General features: G+C 36.5%; 1 long non-coding RNA gene across 1 annotated transcript; it reads right to left on the bottom strand.

The window, feature by feature from the left end:
* Nucleotides 1–1087: 1087 nt before the first annotated feature.
* LOC114081747 (uncharacterized) lies at nt 1088–23161 on the bottom strand. Its single transcript, XR_003580850.2, has 5 exons — nt 23075–23161; nt 5577–5682; nt 4271–4372; nt 3482–3715; nt 1088–1822 (listed from the first exon to the last, which is right to left on the bottom strand). It is a non-coding gene; the product is annotated as an uncharacterized lncRNA (long non-coding RNA).
* Between the last annotated feature and the right edge of the window lie 456 nt (nt 23162–23617).

Here is a 23617-nt window from a genome sequence, read left to right as displayed (position 1 = left end):
TAAGGTACATGTGTTTATGGGGGTTCAAATGGACAGTAATCAGAAAGAAAGAAAACCTTAAGTGAAAGTTACTGCTTTGTCAGGAAAACTTTGAAGGCTGGATTAACTGTCATGAAACCAACACGTAAAGCTACTCTGTAAAGCAATGGAAGATGGAGGCAGTTAGCTTAGAAACAAGTATAATTCATGTACACATTCATTCATCATTTAAACCACCAAGTAAGAATATCGAATGTTTTAAATATAATCTGTTTCCCATTTTGAAACTCAAAAGATACCACTTCAGGATAAATTAAAGTCATTCTCTATATATAAGAGATAAAATTTGTCAATCTAAAAAGATGTGGTAGGTAGGTTGGGTCAGTGTGTATCTTGTATTTTAATCCCACCCCAAAATCCTGTAAATGAATCCAACCCACCCTCACACTGTCCATGACTAGGTTGCTCACTGCATTTTAGTCTGATTGCCTAGACTTCAGCCCACACTACCACACTCCTCTTAATTTCCACATTCTATTGATCAGCTCCCAATGTCACCCAAGTCCCCCTGAATGTGACACTCTTGTTTCAGCCCATTGCTCCCTCTACACTCCCAAGACTTCAGCTTTCGCTGTCCCACACAGGCTCCCAGGCGAGAATTCCCAGCAACTTGACCCAGGGTGACAGAGCCAATCCACATGTGCCTATTCCAACAAGATTCTCTGTAGGGTAAGGGTTAGGAAAAACTTTGGTGAATTCTGTTTGCCATCTTTGTTATGAGTGGTCTTCATTTTCTGGGCAATATCTCCTGGGAACTGTAAAGGCAGGAGAAGGCTTTTCAGATACCAAGTCATTGATTCAAACGCTTCAAAGTTGGAAACTGTTGAGGAAGCATAAAACTAACTTTGGGCTGTAAACCCCTGCTATTGCAGAAGGATCAGTTTGAACAAACTTTCTGACTACTGATGAGAACTAGAAAGTATACTCCATTCCACTGTACCTTGATGAGGGTGGGAGATATGAACAACATCAACCTAAAGAAACGAGCATGCTCAGGAAGGTTTGAAATGCATTTTAGATTTCAGAGTGAATACAGAGACGTGTCACTAAACCAAGCCTAACATCAGAATGGAAATATATTAAAGATTCATAAAACAATAGCAAACTATGAAAATATTTCTTGCCGGGTACACTTTGCTCAATGATAATTTCCTATTTTGGATATCCTATGTAAAAACAGGATCCAACTGTTATTATAGCCATCTTTTTTGGTGTTAAAAAGGAGTATAAGGACACTTATCTCTACTCAAGCAAAACATACCAAGATAATAAGCATGACTCCTTCAAAAATTTAACCAAAACTGATATGCCATCTCAAAAGCATCATTCTGCAATTAAAGATAACCATCTATAACAAATAACACACACACACACACACGTGCTCACACCCACACATCTTAACACCAAACCCGAAGTCATAGTAATAGACACAAAGAACAAAGAAGATGAAAACAGCAAAGTGGCAAAGGCCTCTTAAACCCTTTGGGCAGACAACCTTCAAACCACCCTTGAAATCAAACTGCTCTCTCAAGTTCTCTCAATGAATAGCTAAAAAAAGAAGAAAGTGCTTGTGACCAGCACGGGGAAAAAACAGAGTAAATGGTTCCAAGTGCGAGAATGACATCAAGGTCAAAGCAAATTGATTCCAGTTATCACATTCTTTGTCATTTCCAATTTATGGCAAATGGAGGCTGAGACTGCCTGCTTGGGGCTCCCCTGCTCTCCTTGAAGGCTTTTTCAGGGAAATGATAGCTTAGATGTTTCAACAAATTTCAATGCATCCCTGTAAAAGATAGACATATATCATTTTTTAGATCTGTCATTTTTTTTTAAATTCTCAAAAAGAACTTATTATTTAAAGGACTCCCTCTAGTTTATGTATGCCTTAGTTCTAATTCCGGCATTTGGGACTCCTATAAAGTGAAGCCTATCAGAATAGTATTCCGTTTCAGAATCAGTGACTGGGTTTGCTACACTAGAATGTCAGGCTTCAGCATGTTATTTTTGTATTTTGTTTTACATCGCAATCCAGATCCTTTTTGTAACTACCTACCCATTTCTCATTTGAATTTTGCTGGGTGGTTTTAAGCCTTTGAGTCCTTTCCTACCCACTCTTTAAGATGCTTACTTTAGCATCTTACATCTCCCCCCGGGGTTTTATTTGTGCATAATTCTAGGGCACCCCAGGCAGCAGGCTCTGAAACAGTTGTTGGGCTTTCTGTGGCCCCCAAACCATCCCAGGGAATACGAGGAATATGGGCAACTTGGGAACATCTCGAAGGATTTGGTGCCTGGGGTAATGTGTGCTGCTTGTTTAGTGAATTAGCACCTCGGAAAAAAAAGATTGTAAAGAAGGTGTTCCTGATGGCACGGAGCACAAAAATAAGCAGCGTGTTCAATCTGTTCAGCATTACTTGGTGCACTGTCAGCACTATCCAAATTTTAGACTCTGGTTTAAAATTGATAACCTAGAAGAAATTTTGAGCCAATGTTTACAGTATTTGAAGATACTATTTAAATGTCAGCTGGAGCCCCATGATCTTGGAGGAGGTTTCAATGAGAATGGGATATATTTGGTCACAGAGGATTCAAATGCCTATCTTGTTGTTTTGTGTGTGTGTGTGTGTGTATTTCTTGATGGGTTTGCAGGGACCTCAACTCTGATGCAGATTTCCCTAAATTCTATGCTTTCACAACAAATCTGTAATGAATCTTTTAAGATCTAAATATATGAAACAAGGTGAAAAGGAACCTGCATTATTATGGTAGTAGCAATAATAGCCACTAGTTCTGTAATGCTATTTAGGGCACAGTCACCAGACGAAGCTATTTACATATAGCCAGTCATTACCATAATGCTGCAACTTAGGTTCTATTATCCATATTTTACAAATAAAGAAACTGAGCCTTTATGTGGCTGAAAATATATGTCACCTTGATGGCAAAGCCCTGTTTTTGACCTTTATGCTACACCGCCTCTCTCTGTAATGCATTTAAGTGTACTTCACAAAGGCACAACATTCTCTATAAATGTCACGTGGTACCAGTAACAAGGCTGCCAGAAAACAGTCTTGATCTTACCCTATTCTGATTGCTGCCATCTGAAAGAAGCAATGCCTTAAAGTGGTATGAATGGTACAACTATCCTTGTGAGCCATGTCAGTGAGAGGAGCTCTTCCTTGAGAACTGGGAGCAGTAACACTTCAAAACCAGTGTAGTACAACTTCAAGATCTCAAGCTATGGGTCAGTGTTACCAGAAGCTGCTCCTATCTATTGAGAAGAGTCTTGACAAAAATAAAAAAAATTAAAAAAAAAAAATACCTACTTCAAGGTTGACAAAGGCCTGCCTTGGATGTCTACATTTTTCTGCTATAATTACAAAGAAAACGTTTCCATTCTGAGAGCACTTCAGGATGAGTTTATCTGCTCCTTGGAAGATACCTGTATGTTGAGTTCTCTAAAGAAAAGATCTTGCGACTGTGACACCACAGATTAGACATCTGTTTCCACTATCCATTGCCATTAGTCTAAAGTGAGATAAACGATTGAAGGCCAAAGGTCAAGACTTCTGAAGCAGAAAACTCCAACAGTGTTTTCAGTACTTTGGGAACACCGATCCAGTTTATGCCAGTATGACAACTCATAGTTTAAAGGTTGTTGTTCTCTGACATATCTCTGTGAAAGAAAAAAAAAATTACTTGTCAGTCTTCCCTAAAATAGAAGCAACATATCACTATTGAGATGTGAGATTGCTTTTGCTAACAAGTTGATGATTTGGGCAGCAATAAGCAATTATAAGTTATCAATAATTGCTTTGTTAAGCAAACAGATTTCAGCAATATCTCGCCAGTAAAATATCACTTTCATGACATCAACCTTCAGCTGAAAAGAGGAATTTATCTGTTGTTGAGGCAACCACTGTGATGTTAATTACAGCTGTGGGCTTGGTCTCATCCATAGATTAAGGGAACTATTTTGTTGATCTCCATGGATTCTTGAATCTTCAAGCACCACCACCCCCAACACACATACACACACTCATCTCCCTCTCTCTCTATCTCTCTCTTTCTCTCTGAAAATTACGCAAGAATCTTCAGGCCTGAGCTGATATAAAAGACTTCTACTCAGGTATTCAAATTATGTATCTCCTCTACCATCATTAGTAAACACTGCTTTGGAGCAGGCACAGCAAACAGACTCTGTCAGTCCAGAGGGAACAAGGTAAGATACCTGTGATCACACACCTTCAGGAGGGAGCAGATGGGGTGTGTTTGGGTGAGAAAGGTGAAGAAGCAAACTTGGTGACCATCCAAGCCAAGGATAACTCCAGACCTGGAATTGGAATATGGAACAGGGTTGCAGAGCAAAGCTACCTTCTACCCATTTCTGTTTTTTTAAATTCTTATGGAAAAACTATCCTTGGTATCCCCTTTTATCTTTTTGTTTTTCTCTACCCTAAGGAAATCGGATTTACCGTTGCACATAATTTTAACTTGTTTTGTGTTATCAACAATTCATCCCATTTTATTTTATCTCTATATTATTTTGGAGGTTACGCCTTAAACATTTCAGCCTCTCCTAAGAACAATGTGGTAGAGAAACCATGGTAAGCTTTTAAATTCTATCAGTCTATATCTAAAGATACAATTAGAAAAATCATGGGGTTCTATGCAAATTATTATTCCTCATTAAGAGAGACAATGGTTTTGCAATTGACATTGTCCAATTAACATGTATTTGCAACCTTTAAAACAAGGAGGGAAGATCTTTAAAAGATTTCTGACAAAACTAGCTAAAACATGTTATGCGTGCCTGTGTGTGTGTGTGTGTGTACATGTGCATACTCACACATATACACAAGCATGCACATCCCTTAGGTTTGGGGTAGAAGCCAGAATGGGAAGTGAAAATTAAAACTAATAGGCAAAGTCTTGAAAGTCTAAGTATTGTTTTCAGTCTGAATCTTAAAGAAAGGTTTGAGTGGTTCATATTCTAACTAAAATGGTTTGCTCATAAATAATGAATGATAAAAAGGCAGCTTCCACACCTAAAGTCCCTTTCTATCCAAAAGAAAATTTATGATCCTTTCAAAATTTTAAATCATTTCAGACTGTGTGAAAAGAATACCTTCAGGTATTATTCTTGACCAAAGTTCTCAGGCAACTTGCTAGAATTACACTCCATATAAGGCAGGGTTACTCAACCTCAGCACATTTGGGGCCGGATAATTTATTGTTGCAGGGGACTGTCCTGTGAATTGTAGGATATCTGGCACCATTCATGGTCCCTATTCACTAAATGCTAGTATCAAACCCCAATGCCAGTTGTGAGAATCAAAAGTGTCTCTAGTCATTGCCAAATGTCCCTTGGGGGAGATAAGGATCAAATCATCCTCAACTAGGACATACTGCTATACAAATAGCCATAGAATGTGTGAGTATGGTTGGGGGAATGGAGAGGAAGAAAGAGGGTAGAGTTTCTTACCAAAGAGACACTTAACTGAAATATAATTTCATTTTTAAGATGGTTATTGTACCTTGAAAGACATGGCCATGGCATTTGTCATCTTTTTTTCTTGGAGAGGTGAAGTATATTCCCTCTCCCCTGGAATCTGGCCTTGCCTGGTGAAGAATGTTGCCCCCCTAAAAAAAATTTGTAGAAGTGACATTGTGTTACCATGAAGCTAGGTCTTAAAAAGGATTTAAGTTGCCAATTTGTTATCTTGGGGTGTGTCTCTAGGGATCACCAGGTAAGTAAGCCACCCAATCCTCCGAGAAGATGAGAGGGCACAGAACAAACCAAAGTGCCCCAACCAAAAGTAAGCATCACCTGCCAGACACAGGAATGAGACCGTGTTGGGCCATGCAGGCCAGTGTTCCTCCAGCTATGTCAGCCTGCTGAGTGAACCAGGGTGGAACCATCCAGCTAATAGAATAAGGAGAAATAAGGAAATGCTATTATACTCTTCTATATTTTGGGGTGTTATGTTATGCAGCAGTGACTAACAAGTGGAGGTTCCCTAGCTTAGTCCCAAAGCATGGTGCTCCCAAGAAGCTCCATTGCAAAGTAGGGCAGATCAGATCTAGAGAGGTGAGTGATTCTAGTCATAAGGACATGGTGCTGAGCATCCTTAGAGATTTCAGTCAGCTTCTCAGGAGCATATTTGTAAATAAGATACTAACTTTTCAGAACCTTGTTCAGTTGGGAAAAAAAATGCATTTATAGGAAATCAACAATGTATGTAGTACATAAAGGGAGAAGAGGGAAGGCTATGGCTTCCTATATGTTCTAAAGCAGATTAAAACAAAACTACTATTATTCTAAATAAATAAATAAAACACATTAATCTAGAAATAATAGAAATGTATGTTAAACAGATATATGGTTGTAGAGGTTTCATATGGATAACTTATCAATTGACTATATTAGAAGAATTTTCCTAGAATTTCCTTTCACTTGTGGTTTCAGATTAAAGTTGGTGAAGAAAGAAAATTTGCATGAGAATTTTTCAAGGTGGAGATGAAGGTGTAGCCAATTATACTCTGAAGATTTTCATGGTTAGATTCACGGAGAGACTAATACATATGTGCCAATGGATTCCAGCACATTCAGTCCTCCCTACTCCCTTCCCCACCACACCTTGTGACCAGTTCTTCTTCCCACCTGCAGGTACTACTGAATGACAGCTACCCTGGACGCACCATGTGATGCAGAGGCAACACTGTCATGGATTTCTCTAGCAGCTCTCCTTCATAATACAGATTCAGCATCTGGACATATTTCCCTGACTTTCCTGTAAGCAATTAGTACTCTCAAACCAGCGTGTGAGGACTGGTTACTAGTTTTGATCTGATTCAACTGTTGGACTTCTCTCCAGCGTCTCCCACCTTGGTGTAAGGTCTTTCTATTATGGATTCTGTCTACCATGATACTTTATGGTAGTTTGGCAACTGTTGAAATCTGACAGAGGTTATAACACAGCAGTTCAGAACACAGCAGATCTGGAGTAGGGTTGTAGCTCAGTGGTAGAGCACTTGCCAAGCATGTGTGAGGCTCTAGGTTCAATTCTCAGCAGTGCATATAAATAAATAAAATAAAGGTCCATCAACAACTAAAAAAAATCATATATATGATTTTTTATCTTTCTGATATATATATATATATATATATATATATATATATATATATATATATATATATATCAGAAAGAAGAGATGCTAAGGATAAGAGTTTGCTCTGGCATTCAATATGATCATACTTTATTTTAAGGATGCCATATTAATTTGATCCTGAGCATCAATGATACTGAAGAATGTCCTTCTATTACCATGTACACACAGCTCACTCATTACACATCTAGTCACAGAGGAACAGAATAAGAGAGAACATTAAGAATCATTGCTAGTGCTTACTTAAGACCCAGGAAGTATTTTCACAAATAACAAGGGGCTTTAAGACACTGTCTAAAGAGATAAAGATCTCATAGGCAAAACACTGTATTGAAAAATAGTAATCAGCTGCCTTTTTAAAATCAAAAGTAGAGCAAAAGTAACACTAGACATTCTGGTGAGACAAGAAAATGTTTATGGCATTTGAAGAGAAATGTAGCTCAGAAATAATTTAAATAGGTTTCAGTGCCTGTCATAAATACCAAAATACCAAAAGAAAAATCTGTAGGCAAATGTAACCTTGAGGGGTATAAATCAGTAAAGAATAAAAAATTTTCTGTAAGACAAATTGAAATGTGTCAAGGAGAAATAAATGCTATGAGCTCCGTGCTTGATAAAATTGAGCTTTGGACTTCTGAAAGTATTACGTGTGCAAAAAAAGTTATGATGTTCATGTCCTACTCTGTAGTGGTTGGAAGGAATTTGGAAATTATAAAAATGATACTATAAAACTGCTGTTCTAAACTGTAGGTAATTTTTTTAAGCTCAATGGATCAAGTCAAATAAACATATGCTACTGGTTTTTCATTTTGGTCCCCCAAATACTTAACCTTGGGCCAAAGTAGATAGAAGATCTACATAAATGACATAAATGATATTTCAACTTTAACGTGCATCAGAAATCTTCTGAAGACTTGCTGAAAATAGACCATCTGGGCCCACACCAAGACATTCTGATTCAATAGATCCTGAGCAGAATCAGGAACTTCATACTATATATATATATATATACACACACATATATATATATATATATATATATATATATATATATATATATATATATATATTTTTTTTTTTTTTCCCCCCCTAGGTGATTCTGACCTAGTTAGTCTAATATCCAAACCACAGGAAGCAGTTGTCTGGTTCCAACAGAATGAGTTTGCTTGTTTGGGGAATACCAAAGGAAAAGATATAAATGCTATTTTTAAAGCATAAAAACATCACATAGCTTTGCTGAAACAAAGTCAACCATACCATTTGCTTCTGTTCCCATGAAAAATGCACATAACTTCAATGTGGGGTGGGAAGAGTCAGGCAGAGAGGCAGAAACAGAACATCCTGTGCTGATGCCCTTGATGTGGGTGGCAGCTGTACCTCAGATGAGAAGACACAAGGGTCTCAAATGTGCTAGCAGACCCAGAAAGATGGCCCCAGACAAAAGCAAAATTTTCTCATCACTATTGGTTATTTCCAAGTAAATCCATAAAATTGATCATATGAATTTATTGGTACAAGGAAAACTTATATTTTCTTTCCAATGTCGCATATTTAGGAAAATTAAGGAAAACTTTGATTCACTCTGAAGAGTTTACTTTCAGCAAAATGGATAATGCTCAAACATCAAGCTTTCAAAACCAGCAGAGGAGTACACATTTTGTGTTTAAGGATATCTCAATAATTCAAATGTGAAATGGGATATCAATCTTCCAGACTTGGCAACTTGATTTTGCTTATTTTTCCAAGAGTGAAAATGGCATATCTGAAATGTCATCACATTTAACTAAGACGAGTGTCTCAAATGTTCTCTCTGGCATGCTCGCTTCATAGACTTTGTTCCCCCAGTATATAACGACTCCCCTATATTTTCTTCACTCAAATAAACCCTGCTTTCCCTCAGATTCAGTTCAAACTGCTCCTCATATAGAGACCTTCCCATGAAATGACCCCTATCCCCACTGCCTTATCCCTCTGAATTAGGCATTTCTTCCTAAATGGTCTCACACTGGTGGGCACCTTCCCTCCATCAGTAGTGTGACACCAACATTTGTGGCCCCTTTGCCTCTGCCAATAACATGGGAATTCAATGAGGTCCAAAGCCTCATCCTTTTTAATCTCTGTCTATTTCTAGGGCTTAGCAAATAGTAGGTGTAAAAAAAATATATGGATTTTTAAAATTGAAGATTATTTACCATTTAGAAAATCCTAATAAAACATAGCAGTAGTGTCTGATTATTAGTTGCATGTTTAAAAAGAAACAGATCATTAGTTATGTGTGTGTATATCACACAACCATAGCAGCAAACAGGTACATCAATATGTATCTAAAAGAATAATGCGACATGTTAGCTTTAAGTGTTGCAAAGTTACAGTGTGATTGGTATGTGTTTTCCCCATTATTCTGCAAAACACACACACACACACACACACACACCACACAATAAAGTTTCCCAGCTCTTTTTGTTTGCTCCATAACACCGAGCACTGAGCTAAGCCAACGGTGATTGGTCTATTTCTTTTGATCTTATTAATAGGCACAATCCAGTGCTTATTCTTTGAGGTAAGTGCACAAATTCTTCTAACCAAGAATAAGAACAAAAATAAGTGCTTGATTTTCAAAGAAAGGGCATGAAATATTTCCCTTTCAACGATTTATTTATTTAAAATACAACTCCATCACTTAATTAACATTGTTTATTTGGGTATAATTTTACATTTGTTTGTACTGTTCAAAAAAAATTTTTTTAAGTACAGATTGCCTATTTGTTTTGTATTCTTTTCTCCCACTGTAAGTTGAGCTGTGCAATGCCAAGCAAAGTGTGATTAAGAAAATGAGTTTTGCTTCTAATCAATTAAATTAAAAAGTTGGCACATGAAGCTCATAGCTCCTTAAAATAATGGCTAAATAAAGAAGAGGTAGTTTAATATTTAGCACAGTGAGACAATAATCAGAAAGTAATAAAAACAGACATCTTTAAATAGATAAAAGTGACAAACCTATATAATGCATAGGGTTTATTCCAATAACCTCCAAAATTAATATCATATGAAAAAAAATGCACCTTTTTCAGTGCAATCAAATTGAACCTGCCACCTGACTATAAAGCTATCATTGCAGAGGCGTTTATATCCTCAGCAAACAAATATTGTTCAGGAAGGAAGATGAACACACATGGAAGAGAAAAACATGCATATATTTCAAACAAAACTATTTATTAAACTAAAAAAATCTTCCAATAATTTGAGACCTACATTTGCTCAAAAAATCCCTAGATCACTATATCATTCTGAGAAATCAAGAAGCCTTATATTTTAAATATAGTCCAAATAGAGGTGTGAGTGGAGAGGACTTTAATCTTTTTGGAGGTATAATACCAGGTTTGCTGATAGATATAAGACTAAATTAAAAAAAAAAAAAAGAAGGATACCCACATCTGATTCTAAGGTAGGTGTAAACTAATACACTGATATGCATTATTCCAAAAAACTAGTTAGACAATGCTGTGAAAAGAATTCCAGTATGTTAGAGAACATATTGGGAGTAATGTGAATTTGAGGTTTTTGAGTAATCAAAAATGATTTGCCAATCTAAGTAGAGGATAAATCTGAATCTTCCTATGGAATCAATTTTCCTTTTGTAGGATACTTAGAACAGTATTTCATCATCCTATTTTACTTGTTTATCTTCTTCATCTTTACCCAGATGGTTCTTGGGGGGCTGAGGATATAGCTCAGTTGGTAGAGTGTTTGCCTCACAAGTACAGCCCCAGGTTCAATCCCCAGCACCACCACCACCACCACCACACACACACGCACACACACACACACACACACACACACACACAAATGGTTCTTGGCCAGTGAGACCTACTCTGAAGACCTGTTTAAACTTTAAAATTGAAATATCTCACCCACTAATGATCCCTTTTACCTGGGTTTATTTTTCTCTTTTTACTTTAATTTTTTCATAACACTTGTCTATTTAACTTGTGTACTATATCTATGGATTAGACTCTCCTCCCTGCCAGAGGGGCACATTTTATCTGATTTGCTCAGTAGTACATATCACAGGTATCCAGAACCGTGACCAGCACATAGTGGGCACACAAGAGATATTAGCTGACTTTCAATGCATTTACATACTATTTAATTAAGTTAAACTAAGTTTTAGTACACATCTTATCCATATACAAAAGTTGAACTCAAGCATTGTTTATTTGTTTGTTTGTTTATTGGTACTGGGGATCTAACCCAGGAGTACTTTACCATTGAGCCACATCGCCAGTCCCTTTTATTTTATTTTTTTATTTTGAGAAAGAGTCTCACTAAGTTGCTGAAGGCATCACTAAGTTGCTAAGGCTGGCCTTAAACTTGCAATCATCCTGCTTCAGCCTCCCAAGTCGCTGGAATTACAGGCATGTACTGCTGTTCCTGGCAACTTAAGTATACTTGACATCAATTCATGGCACAAATTTTAAGAAATTTTTAAATTGTACTATAATATTCAGGTTATTTCCAAATATATTTTTGTGAAAATATATATACCTGAAGCTTCTCTACAATATACTGTGAAACTATTTTATTTGCCAGTTTACAGTCTGAGCAATATGTACCTGTGGGGAAGACCACTTTAAAAAAAAAAAAATTTGTTTTGTAGTTGTAGATGAACAGCATGCCTTTCTCTTATTTGTTTTTACGTGGGTGCTAAGGATCGAACCCAGGGCCACACACAAGCTAAAGTAAGCGCTCTGCTCTGAGCTACCGACCCAACCCCAGGAAGACCACTTTTACAATACTATCTTAACAAAAATCAGATTAAAATTGAAGACCTGGGTTCCCTTTACAGTCAAAATAGTGACTCTGAAAACTCTGCCTTAAATATAGTATTAGGAAACTTCTGAAAGAAAACAATCAAAAGGTGTTTTCCATTAGACTTTGTTTTCCACCCATTTCCTTGATAATCCAGTCCGTCTCCATTGCTCATCTACTGCCTACAAAATTCACATCCATCCAATTCCAAACCCTACTCCCTGTTTTTTCAGGATAACCTCAATGCTTTGTCATATAAAGAACTATGAGCAGAGCAAGAATATTTATCACTTCTATTAGTACATTTTTTATTAAATTTTCCCAGAGCCTACCTTTCCAGCCAGAGAAATGTAAACTTCTCTGTAAGTTTACCTATGGTAATAGGCTTATTCTTTGACCTAGGAATGCCCCTTCTCTTCCAGAGGGCATTGTCTTCTTTAATCACGCAGTGCACGTTTGAAGAACTTTAGAATTCACTGTGGATTTTAGGGATGAGTTGCCAGATCCTCCGATGATGGCGTCTGGCTCCCAATTTGGAACTGATCATGATTTCTCATTGCCAGTATTCAAGCACCCAGCAACCCTGATATTCTTCTTAACAACTAGCAGGCCATAATCTCTCTATTGTGCATGAATTATTGCTATGAAATCTATACAACATGTAACAATATCAGAGGTGTAGAACTTCATGACACAACTCTTCCTTATTAAAGTGTGGATAATCAAAAAGTAACTGTTTTAGTCAGTTCTTTTTTGCTGCTGTGTCTAAAAAAGACCAGAACAGAACAATTGTACAGAAGGGAAATTTTTTTAAGAGGCTCCCGGTTTCAGAGGTTTCAGTCTATGGAAGGCCAGCTCCTTTCCTAGGGGCTCAAGGTGAGGCTGAACATCATGGCCGAAGAGTGTGGCGGAGGGAAACAGAGAAAGCGAGAGAGACTCCACTTGCCAGATACAAAATATATACCCCAAAGGCATGCCCCCAATGACTCACCTCCTCCAGCCACACCCTACCCCCTTCAGTTTCCACTCAGTTAATCCCACTGGTGATTAATTCTCTGATTGGGTTAAGGCTCTCATAACCCAATCATTTCTTCTCTGAACCTTCTTGCATTGTCTCACACATGAACTTTTGGGAGACACCTCATATCCAAACCACAACAGTAACCAGACAAAACATAATGCAAAAATGGTGACCATTGTGGTTGCTGATTAATGATGTGGTGCTTGACATGGAATCTAGTGCCATTTTCAAATAAAAGTTTGTGTAAGTGAGATGTTGGGTCAAGTGCATATGTTCCTCTTTCCATCTTTAAAGCTGCTGGAACTTAGATGATAATGATCCTTCTGAACTAGAGCAATCATCTCCTAAGTGACTTCCCCTTTATAGTTCTACCTTTTTCCTTCTCATTGGCCATAGTATTGACAAAAATTATCTTCCTAGATATGTCTAATCCCTTCCTATCTCCTTAGTGTGTATATATTTTTTAAAAAATCCAAATTCTTTCAGAAAATACCTAGAAGGAGGAGACCTGACTTGCTGTTCAGACCACTCCTCTGCCTACAGTCTCCTACCTTTTCTCATGTATCTTGGAGGACAATGTTTAGTGTCTGAGATGTTTGTGATGTTCTGCTTGATGGGGAACTCTGTCTGCTTCACCCATCCATGGACTAGCATAGAGTCTGATACATACTTGACATCATTGAACAGATTCCAGGTTCTAATGTTTGGTAGTAACTTTTAAATACTATGTTCCATTCCAAATCACACAGGGATAAACTCGAAAGTAATAATCTGTCTATACCAGAGACATTGGAAGAGCATCAACAGCAGATGAACTCATTTGAGAATTGGAAAAAGATAATAAACATTAATATGTAAAATATCCAATAGAGTTGAGGAATCTATGGCTCAATGTATGTTAAAGAAAAGGTCTTGTAAATTTTTTATTGGTACAGAATAATTATACAGAACAGTGGGTTTCATTGAAGCATACACATACATGTACATAACACATTTTGATCAATTTCATTCCCCAGTACCTTCTCTTGCCCTCTACTCCAGCCTCTCCCTGACCTCTTTCCTCTACCTCACTGAACTCCCTGATATTTTCAGAAGAATGCTTTTCCCCTCTACTTTTTTCTCTCTGGTTTCCACTTATGAGAGAAAACATATGACCCTTGACTTTCTGCATCTGGTTTATTTCACTGAACATGATATTCTCCAGTTCCATTCATTTTCCTGCAAATTACATAATTTCTTCTTCTTTATGGCTGAATAAAACTCTACCATGTAGATATACCACATTTTCTTTATCCATTCATCTATTGTTGGAAACCTGAATGGGTTCCTTAACTTTGCTGTTCCAAATTCTCCTGCTATAAACATGATATGTGTGTGTCCCTAGAATATCCTGACTTTGATTCTTTAGGATACATACCAAGGAGTGGTATAGCTGGGTCATATGGTGGTTCCATTCTTAATCTTTTGAGGAACCTCAATACAAATCTCCATAGTGGCTATACTAATTTACATTCCCACCAACAGTATATAAATCCACCCCAATCCTCACCAATATTGTATTTGTATTCTTGATGATTGTTGTTCTAACCGGAGTAAGAAGTAATCTCAGTGTAGTTTTGCTAGAGATGTTGAACTTTTTTTTTTTCATGAAATAGTTGGCAATTTCTACTTCTTCTTTTGAGAAGTGCCTGTTGAGTTTATTTACCCATTTTATTGAATAGTATTTTGGGGGCTTTTTTGATGTTAAGTCTTTTGAGTTCTTTGTATAGTTTAAATATTAATCCTCTGTCAGAAGAGGACCTGGCAAAGATTTTCTTCATTCTGTGTGCTCTCTCTTTGTGCCATTGTTTCCTTTTAATTTGATGCAGAAGCCTTTTAATTTGATGCCATCCCATTTTTTGATTCTTGATGTTATTTCCTGAGCTATAGGAGTCCTATTGAGTAAGTTGCTACCTATGCCTACATATTGGAGTGTTGACTGTGTGCTCTTTTTCAGCAGTGCAAAAGTTTCTGATCTTTTCCTCAGATCTTTGATCCATTTTGAGTTGACTTTTGTGCAGGGTGAAAGATATATATCTAATATATATATTTTCCCAATCATTAAGTAGGGTGTTGTGATGCCTCAGAATTGTTGTGATGTTCAGAATTGCTTTGGCTATTCTGGATCTTTTATTTTTCCATATAAATTTTAGTATTTTTTTTAAGTTCTGAGAAGAATGCCATTGATATTTTGATGGGGATTGCATTGAATCTATAGACTACTTTTGGTAGTATGGACATCTTAATTATGCCTACCTACAAACATGTGAAATCTTTTCATCTTCTGGTGTCCTTTTTGTTTCATTTTCAACATTCTGTAATTTTCCTTGTACAGGTCTTTCATCCCTTTGGTTATATTTATTCCTAAATATTTTATTCCATATTTTTGAAGGCATTGTGAATGAACCTTTTCCTGATTTCTTTCTCAACAGATTTATTATTGGTATATAGAAAAGTTATTGATCTATGCGTGTTGATTTTGTATCCTACTGAATTATTGGATGACTCAGTTTATCAGTTCTAGAAGTCTTTTGATAGAGCTTTTAGGCTCTTCTAAGTCTAGACTTGTAAATTTTTATGGTTCCACATTTTTAGAAAAAAAATTGGGGTTCTTTTGTTTTTAGCATAGACATAATGATGAAGTGATTAGTGACCTGGAAGATCAAGCAAAGCAATGTTATCATAATGATCCGAAAAGGGCAAAGATATGAAAAGTGTAAGGAAACTATAAAAAATAATAGATTGAAAAGTTCCAATTTCTATTTAATAGGGATTCCATATAAAATGAAGAAGATACTTCACTAGAGAATAATAGAACAAAATTTTTTAAGGGGGAAAAATATATCTTTAGTTGAAAAGACTTGCAACTTCCAAGCAGAAATGGTCAAAACCTGGTAAATATGCAAGACTCCAAAAATAAAGAGAAAAATCACAAAAGTATCACAGAACTATGAAAACAATTTTTTTTGAGCTTCACATAAATAGTTTTAGAATAAGGATGCAGATGTATCACTCCTGAGTGCTAGGAGACAATGGAGAATCTCTTCTCAGGTTCTGTGATTAAATTATTTTTTACCTACCCACCAAGATTATCAATCATGTATAAGAGTGAAAAAAAAACATTTAAGGACATGAAAATATTCTGACAGCTTAAAATTTAGAGACTTTTTCTGTAAGAATTACTAATGCAGTGCTCAAAGTAAAAAACAATGTAACAGAAAAACAGGATAAAAAAACGCAGTAAAAAAGAAATCTGCTAAACTCTTGATTCAGTTTAAATAATCACTTATTAATTTGTTAATTTAATTATCATTCATGTATTAAGGAAATAAAACATTTAAGGAAATTATATTACTTCTTTCTCTAGAAGTAGTCAGTTTTTTAAAAAAAAATGCAAATAGAAACATAAGAGACTACTATATTACATATTTCTTTAAACAAATACACTGATAAATCTAGACATCCAGATTCCAGTGCCCTGGATTCTAGGTTACAGTAGGTCTGTAATCTTGAAATAAATTACATTTTTATTTCTACTAGCCTCTAACTGAAATTTAACATGACCTTCAATTATGAAAGTAAGCAACAGACATAATGGTACTAGCAACATCTATGACTTTCATCAATAAAAATCACAGAAATGTTTGCATCATTTTTCAACTGGTGCAGATCTGTGAACCTATCCCTTATGCTAGTCATTAGATCAGTCTGCAGATTTCACATAATCTCCAAGTTCCTGTCTATAAATGCTCCTGAGAATGAACTGACCACCTGCCAAGCAAATGTGCCTACTTATCAATGTTCTCACATTGGTGACCCGGCCACCTATTTTGCTCTCTCAAATTCTTATCTGTCTCTATTCATCAATATATGAAAGGAAGTGAGTTTTTTTTTCCATTACTTGTTAAACTTTTGCAAAACAGAACATGAGAAGTTTTAGGTCTCCATGAGGTGGTATGGTATTGTATAACAGATAACTTAGGAGCTAACATTATACGGCTTGCAAGTTCAAACAAATCACATGACTGAGATAACTGTTGAAGTATTATTTAAAATAGCTCCTTTTCACAAATCTTGTGGTGATACAGGCCATCCGTGCTGCAAGTTATACAGCAGTAGAGATTCTTTTCTGTATCTGACTTGCTCTTCAATTCACATTTAGCCCACGTTGATAGAGAGTATTATACAAGCAGGTTTTGTGCATTTGGAAATCACTGAGTATTTGGAGAAAAACATTATGAGAAAACAAAAACATGATCAGAAAACAGACATTATTTGTAGGCAAGCATAGAAAGTTATGTGGCTTCCTTCACAAGAATATTTTTAACAATGATTTTAAGACAACGTCCATAGATTTCAATTGTGAAAGGATCCTCCTACCCACCAACACACACACATACATCTAGATGAGCTAGATGATTTTGATGAAGTAGATGTTTTCTATGAGGGGAAAAATTAACAAAAATAACTCAGAAAGCGAGAGAAAAACTGGGATAAACCAATAATTACAGGAGAAACTAAAGGTTATTCAAAGATTTACAAACACATTCTCTCTCTCTCTCTCTCTCTCTCTCTCTCTCTCTCTCTCTCTCACACACACACACACACACACACACACACGCACACACACACACCATTTCCCTTACCATTACCTGAAGACCTGTACCAAAATGCTTCCCCCAACCTTTCAAAGAACGGTTCATTTTCGTTTTTTAAATTCTTTGAGCATCTACAGAAAAGAAACAAATAAAAGAATGTTCTCCAATTTATTCTACAAGTCAAATGGAATAACCCTGATATCAAAAAAGCAGGTGTACATAGGAAACTAATTAAAGTACTAATAAGAATAAATAGGTACAAATTTCCCAAGTAAAATAACAGCAAAGCAAATGAATTTCTACAGTGTAACAAGAAGGAAGAAAGAAAAGTTACACAACTGAAAGGATTTACAAATCAGTATTTGGAAACTGAGATTTCAGTACCCTCTCAATTGGGAGATACCATCAAGCCCAGAGAGGGAAAATTGGAGAAGATTGGAGGAAATCCTTTTTGAAGGAAAATGGAGGCAGTTTGAAATAATTATAGCAGACATGAGGAGAGTGGTCCAACCAGAGAGATTAGTAGGATATCCAAGTCATGTTGGGAGTCTATCTGAGGCTATCTGCACTATAGCATGATTTTCTTCCATAAATCTTGTCTTCCTGATTACAGGGCATTGCAAATAGGGGTAAAAAAAAGAGAGTGTCTAGGGAAATTATAACTACTTTAAGCTGGAAAAGTAGAAAACTGAAGAACTGAGAAGAAGTAGATAATCATCTACAGATCCTGCTGTTGGAACAGAATAGTCAGGGTAGGAGTGGTGGGTAAGGAAGATATTATGTATTTCTATTATAGAATACTATGCAGTAATTTAAAGAATGTGATGAGGTTGACCTATCTGCACCATAATGTAACACTCTCCAAGATATACTGCTAAATTAAGAGAAGAGGACAGGGGGCCATTCTGGGATACAGTTCAGTAGTAGAACGTTTGCCTATCATGTGCAAGGACATGATTTCAATCACTAGCACTGGGGAAAAAAAAGACATAGGTGAGTATATATACATATGTGTATATGTGTGTGCATTTTACCAAATGATGTGATATTTAGGGAGACAAGCTTACAATTTTGATTTTATTTTACTTTCGTATGGTTTGAAATTTCTATACCTGCAACACATTTTAATTTAAAAATATTTTTAAAAAGCTATAACTATGGGGCTGGGGTTGTAGCTCAGTGTAGAATGCCTGCCTCGCACATATGAGGCACTAGGTTCGATCCTCAGCACCGCATAAAAATAAATAAATAAAGATATTGTGTGTGTCTACAACTAAAAAAAAAAAATTAAAGCGTTATATAACTATGCTGAGAAAAAGGTGTCATGTAGAGATACTACTGTTATACTTCTATTTGTTTTCATCCAATTTTTTTGATGCAAATTTTAAATATTTTACAAAAGGAAATCACATTGTGCATGCTGTTTTTTAATCAACATTTCCCACCTTTTCCATGATATTAAATATTTCTCTAGTACCCTTTCTAATGGCTGAACAGAGCCTGTTTTTTAAATATTTGTTTTATCCAGTTCTTGTTTCTATCAAAAATACTTCCACAAAAATCTTGTAGCTGTAATTTTGCAAACATCTATGAGTATTTTCTTAGTGTGAATCCCCTAAAGTAAAAATGCTGGTTTAAGGGTTTTATGGAAAAATCTGAGGCATTCAACAGCTATGGCCAAACTGCCTTCCAGAAAGATTTTAAAAATTCACACTCTCACCAACAGCATATGACAAGTGCCTCTTTCAGTACCATTTTGCCAATACTGAGCATGTGACTTTTAAATCTTTAAAATGTACTTTTTAGTATCAGGTCCCCCAAAACAGATCTATCATGAGGTTAGGAATTTTTATTAAATTATATTTAAGAATGCAAATACAGTAGTTCTAATGTCTGGGAAGCAATTAGTTTGCTTTTGTGGATGTAGAAATCAGGAAAATATTTGTATGCCTATTAGAGACTTTTTCCCTAAGTTTCTATTCTTTGCCAATCAGTTACTCAGTTACATTAAAAGATTAAGGATTCGTTTTTTGGGTTTTTTTTTTTTTTTTTTTTTTGAGAGTCCGGTTTTAACTGACTCTAACAAGTAAAATTATTAAAATTTAAATATAAGTTAAAACTGCGTGTTGGACCTTTGTGCCATTGAAGAAGGTCAAGTTCAAGCTCCTTATTTAAAAAGACCTCTCCCTAAGAGATCACAAAAGGAAGGCTATTAACATCACATATTTCCCCTTTCCTTTTCTCTTTGTTCATTTTAAAACACAGCTAATACTGACTTAAAGCAGAAAACAGTCATGGCTTATATCATGTTGATGTAGCGTCAAAATTGATCGCGCTCCTGCTGAACTCACTGGACATGACTGTTAGTGGGAATCCTTGATGATTTATTCACCTAAACAAAGCCTAGCTGTTTTGATCTCTAAACAATACAGGAAAGGACACCCATACAACAATTGCCATCTTAGGGATTTTGTGTTTTTATTTTGAGATGAGAAATTCAGAGTTTGGTATGATTGGAGTTTGGTTACTCAATATTCTGTTACTCCTATAAAGGTCAGTAATTAGGTTTTCAAATAGGAATGTTGTTTGAGATGCTGTTGCTTACCATTGTGCTATAAATGCAGATAAAAATAATAATCCACTGAGAAAAAGATGAAGATGATATCTGCAAATAGTTTTATTGTGTAAACACAGCCATACTCTTCACATTAATTACAATGACAGTGTTAACTTTTATTGTTCACTCTCATGTAGAAATTTCAAAAATGCTACAATGTTGAAAAAGAGAGGAGCTGGGAGAGATCAAAGAGGATCAAAAACAATTGAAACCTCTGGTGTCTTTGCAGTTATCAAAGGAAATCACACAACTCTCAAGACATTCAATACTTATTTATTTCATTAAAACATACAGCTGAAGCAGAGAGAGAGAGAGAGAGAGAGAGACAGAGAGAGAGAGAGAGAGAGAGAGAGAGAGAGAGAGACTGCAGTAAAATTAGTCTGTAGTTCTACCCAAGATCTTTGCAGACATGTAATGATCTGCTTGTGTTATTAAATATATATATATATATATATATATATATATATATGAAATATATATATGAAACCCTAAAACTAAACTTATACTTTTTCCTAGTACTTATCTGGCCACTGACCTATTTTTTTTTCTTTCACTACTAAGCACCAATTATAAACGATCCATAGTGACTATGTCTATTCCATCTGATTCCCAACACAACTTTTTGTAATGTTGCAGCTCCAACAAAATTTTAAGTTGTTAGGTTCAATTGACTTAATGCATTAGAGTCGCGAGGTGCTGGATCATGTGGAAATTTATAAAGATGATGTGCAAGAACCTGGTTATGAATTTCCTGGAACCCCTCAGCCACCTCAAGGATATGAGTGTTAAGTTTGGGAGATGAAAGAGAAATTTGAAAAGAGAATAACTCTAAAGGGAACTACTCTTGAGTTCAACCTCCTGAGAGAAGGAGACTGTTTTTGTCCTTCTCTAAAACTGAAAAAGGGGTCTTCAACAGGACCTTTTAGGCTTCCCCTTGACCTGGGACACTTGCAATCAGGGCATGCTGAAGACTTTTGATTGACTCCTAGATGGAAAAGCCATCTAGGAGTGTGGGCAGCACAATGGGAAGGAGCATTGTTGGTCTGGGAGGTAACTGCAAATTCTCCCTGACAACAGGTAAAAGGTGCATGAGTCCTAGCAGTCAAGAGTCAGATTGGAGTAACTCAGAATTCTTCCCAAGAGGACCTCAGAGAGAGTGTGTGAGGAGTGGATTACCAGAGAACCATGCGGAGGGGGTGTGGTTGCCCAAGGAGACACTGCCACATCAAGAGAGGTTCAGTCAGAGAGACCCAGCAGAGGAAGTACTGAGCAATTTACCACAGTGTCTGCAAGAGAAAGTGGCAGCTTGTCTGCCAAGCATAGAGTAGGCACCGTCTTCTTAAAATGGTACCTGTAACATGAGTTTCCTGCTTCCCTTCTGCCTCTCTCTTCAACCCCTGGTGGGTCATAAATGGTCTTTCATAAATTGGGAAAAGAAAAAGTGTGAAAGAAAGAAGATTTAATTTTAAACCTGGATACTCTAAATGATCTGGCTATATACTGTCATAAGATGAGATCATGGCTACAAGTGACCAAATCCCCAGGAATTGGGGATGGAGTTCAGTGGTAGGGCACATGCCTTGCATGTACAAGGCTGGATTCAATCCCCAGTACTACAAAAAGGAGAAGAGGGGGTGGCGGAAAGGACCAGAAGGGTCAATGAACTTTCTTGTTTTTAACCAGGACAAGAAAGGCTACTACCTGAGCAGGTTTAAAGAGATTATGGAGGATAAACATAAAGTTGTTTATTATAATTATACCCCAGGAGTCCTAAATGCTCCACTGTCGAATTTGCTTTCTCAAAAGTTGCCAATAATCTTTAAAGGCAATGTAATACAGTGAGAAAATAAATGCACATATAACACAAAATTTGAAATCAAATTCTGAATTCCAAAATGGCTGAGTGGCCTTGACTAAGTCATTGAACCCCTTTGAATTTCAGGGGTTTTTTTTTTTTTAATCTATAAAGTTAAGAGGTTAGAATAGTTAACACCTAAAATGCTTTCGTGTTTATAATATTATTTGTCTTGATTAGGGTTTCCCAGAAACAAAACCTCAGACTGGGATTCTACTACAAACCTGGAAGATGATCCCAGGAAACTTAGTAGAGAAGAAATATGAGATAGGAAAAGGAATCTAAAGCATGTGTTATCATGCCAGATACCACTGTGGGCAACAGGAGCTCCATCTTAGTGGGGAACACACTGGAGAAGAGAACTGTCCAATAGAAACACCAGGCAAGGCAAATTGGTAAATTTAAATTTTTTGGTAGCCACATTAAAAAAGAAAAAAGAGTTGCAAAACAAGTGCAATTAATTTTAATACTGTATTTCACTTAACCCATTAAATCTAATATATTACATTTCAATGTGAAATCAATGTAAAAATATATTCATGATATATTTGATTTTTTTTACTTAGTCTTTGAAAGTATGTGCATTCTAAACTTACAGTACACCTTCACTTGGACACTCAATTTTCATCTTGATTTGTATTTGGATTTCATTCCACTTACAGTTGAAAAAGTATATGCACACAGCCAAGTTTTTTTTTTCCCAAACATACTTACATGTTTTCCAGCAACTGAAATGAGTATCACTTTTAAATATTAAATTAATTAACATCAAATAAAATTTAAAATTCCCTTCTTCAGTCACACCTGTCACATTCTACATGCTTAGTAGCTTCATGTGGCAAAGTGGCTACCGTTTGGGGCAACACAGATGTAGAATGGACTTCAGAGTTATTTCACCCGAGAGGCAAAGAAGGTGGGGCACTTACCCACTTCACGGCCATCACTGGATAAAGGCTGTCTCTGGAGCTGTTGACAGTTGTGCACGAGACCGAGCTTGCTTACCACCAGAACAAAGCTTCCTGCAGATGGGTGCAGGTGTTCACAGTGAGAAGCCTTCTGCACATAGAGGTGAATGCCAGGGGATGTGGGCACAGCCCAGACAGTGTCTGCCGTGTTATGTGACCTCCATTTTGTCACATATTGTCATTTTTAGCATGTCTCTTCTCTCTGACAAATTTGTTTTGTTTTAAGTGTTTCCCAAGCCCCTTCTACTGCCATTACTGCTTTTCTGTGTGTCTGGGTCCCTGCCTTGCCTCCACATGTTTGGGTGAAGTTGTAGCAAACTCCCTTACAGTTTATGTCCACTGATTCAGGCATATTGCCACATTGGGGTTCATGGTATTTATTATGTGGCCGACCCCATTCCCATCTTTAGAACCAAATCCAGTTTTAGGAAGAAAGAGCTAAGCTCCTACTTAATGCTAGGACTTGGCATTTAAATTTCTCTACACCTGGCTGAGCTCAGAGTT

Source organism: Marmota flaviventris, chromosome 1 (assembly GCF_047511675.1).
Source record: "Marmota flaviventris isolate mMarFla1 chromosome 1, mMarFla1.hap1, whole genome shotgun sequence".
NCBI classification, from domain to species: domain Eukaryota; kingdom Metazoa; phylum Chordata; class Mammalia; order Rodentia; family Sciuridae; genus Marmota; species Marmota flaviventris.
This window is presented reverse-complemented; position numbering and strand designations above follow the sequence as displayed.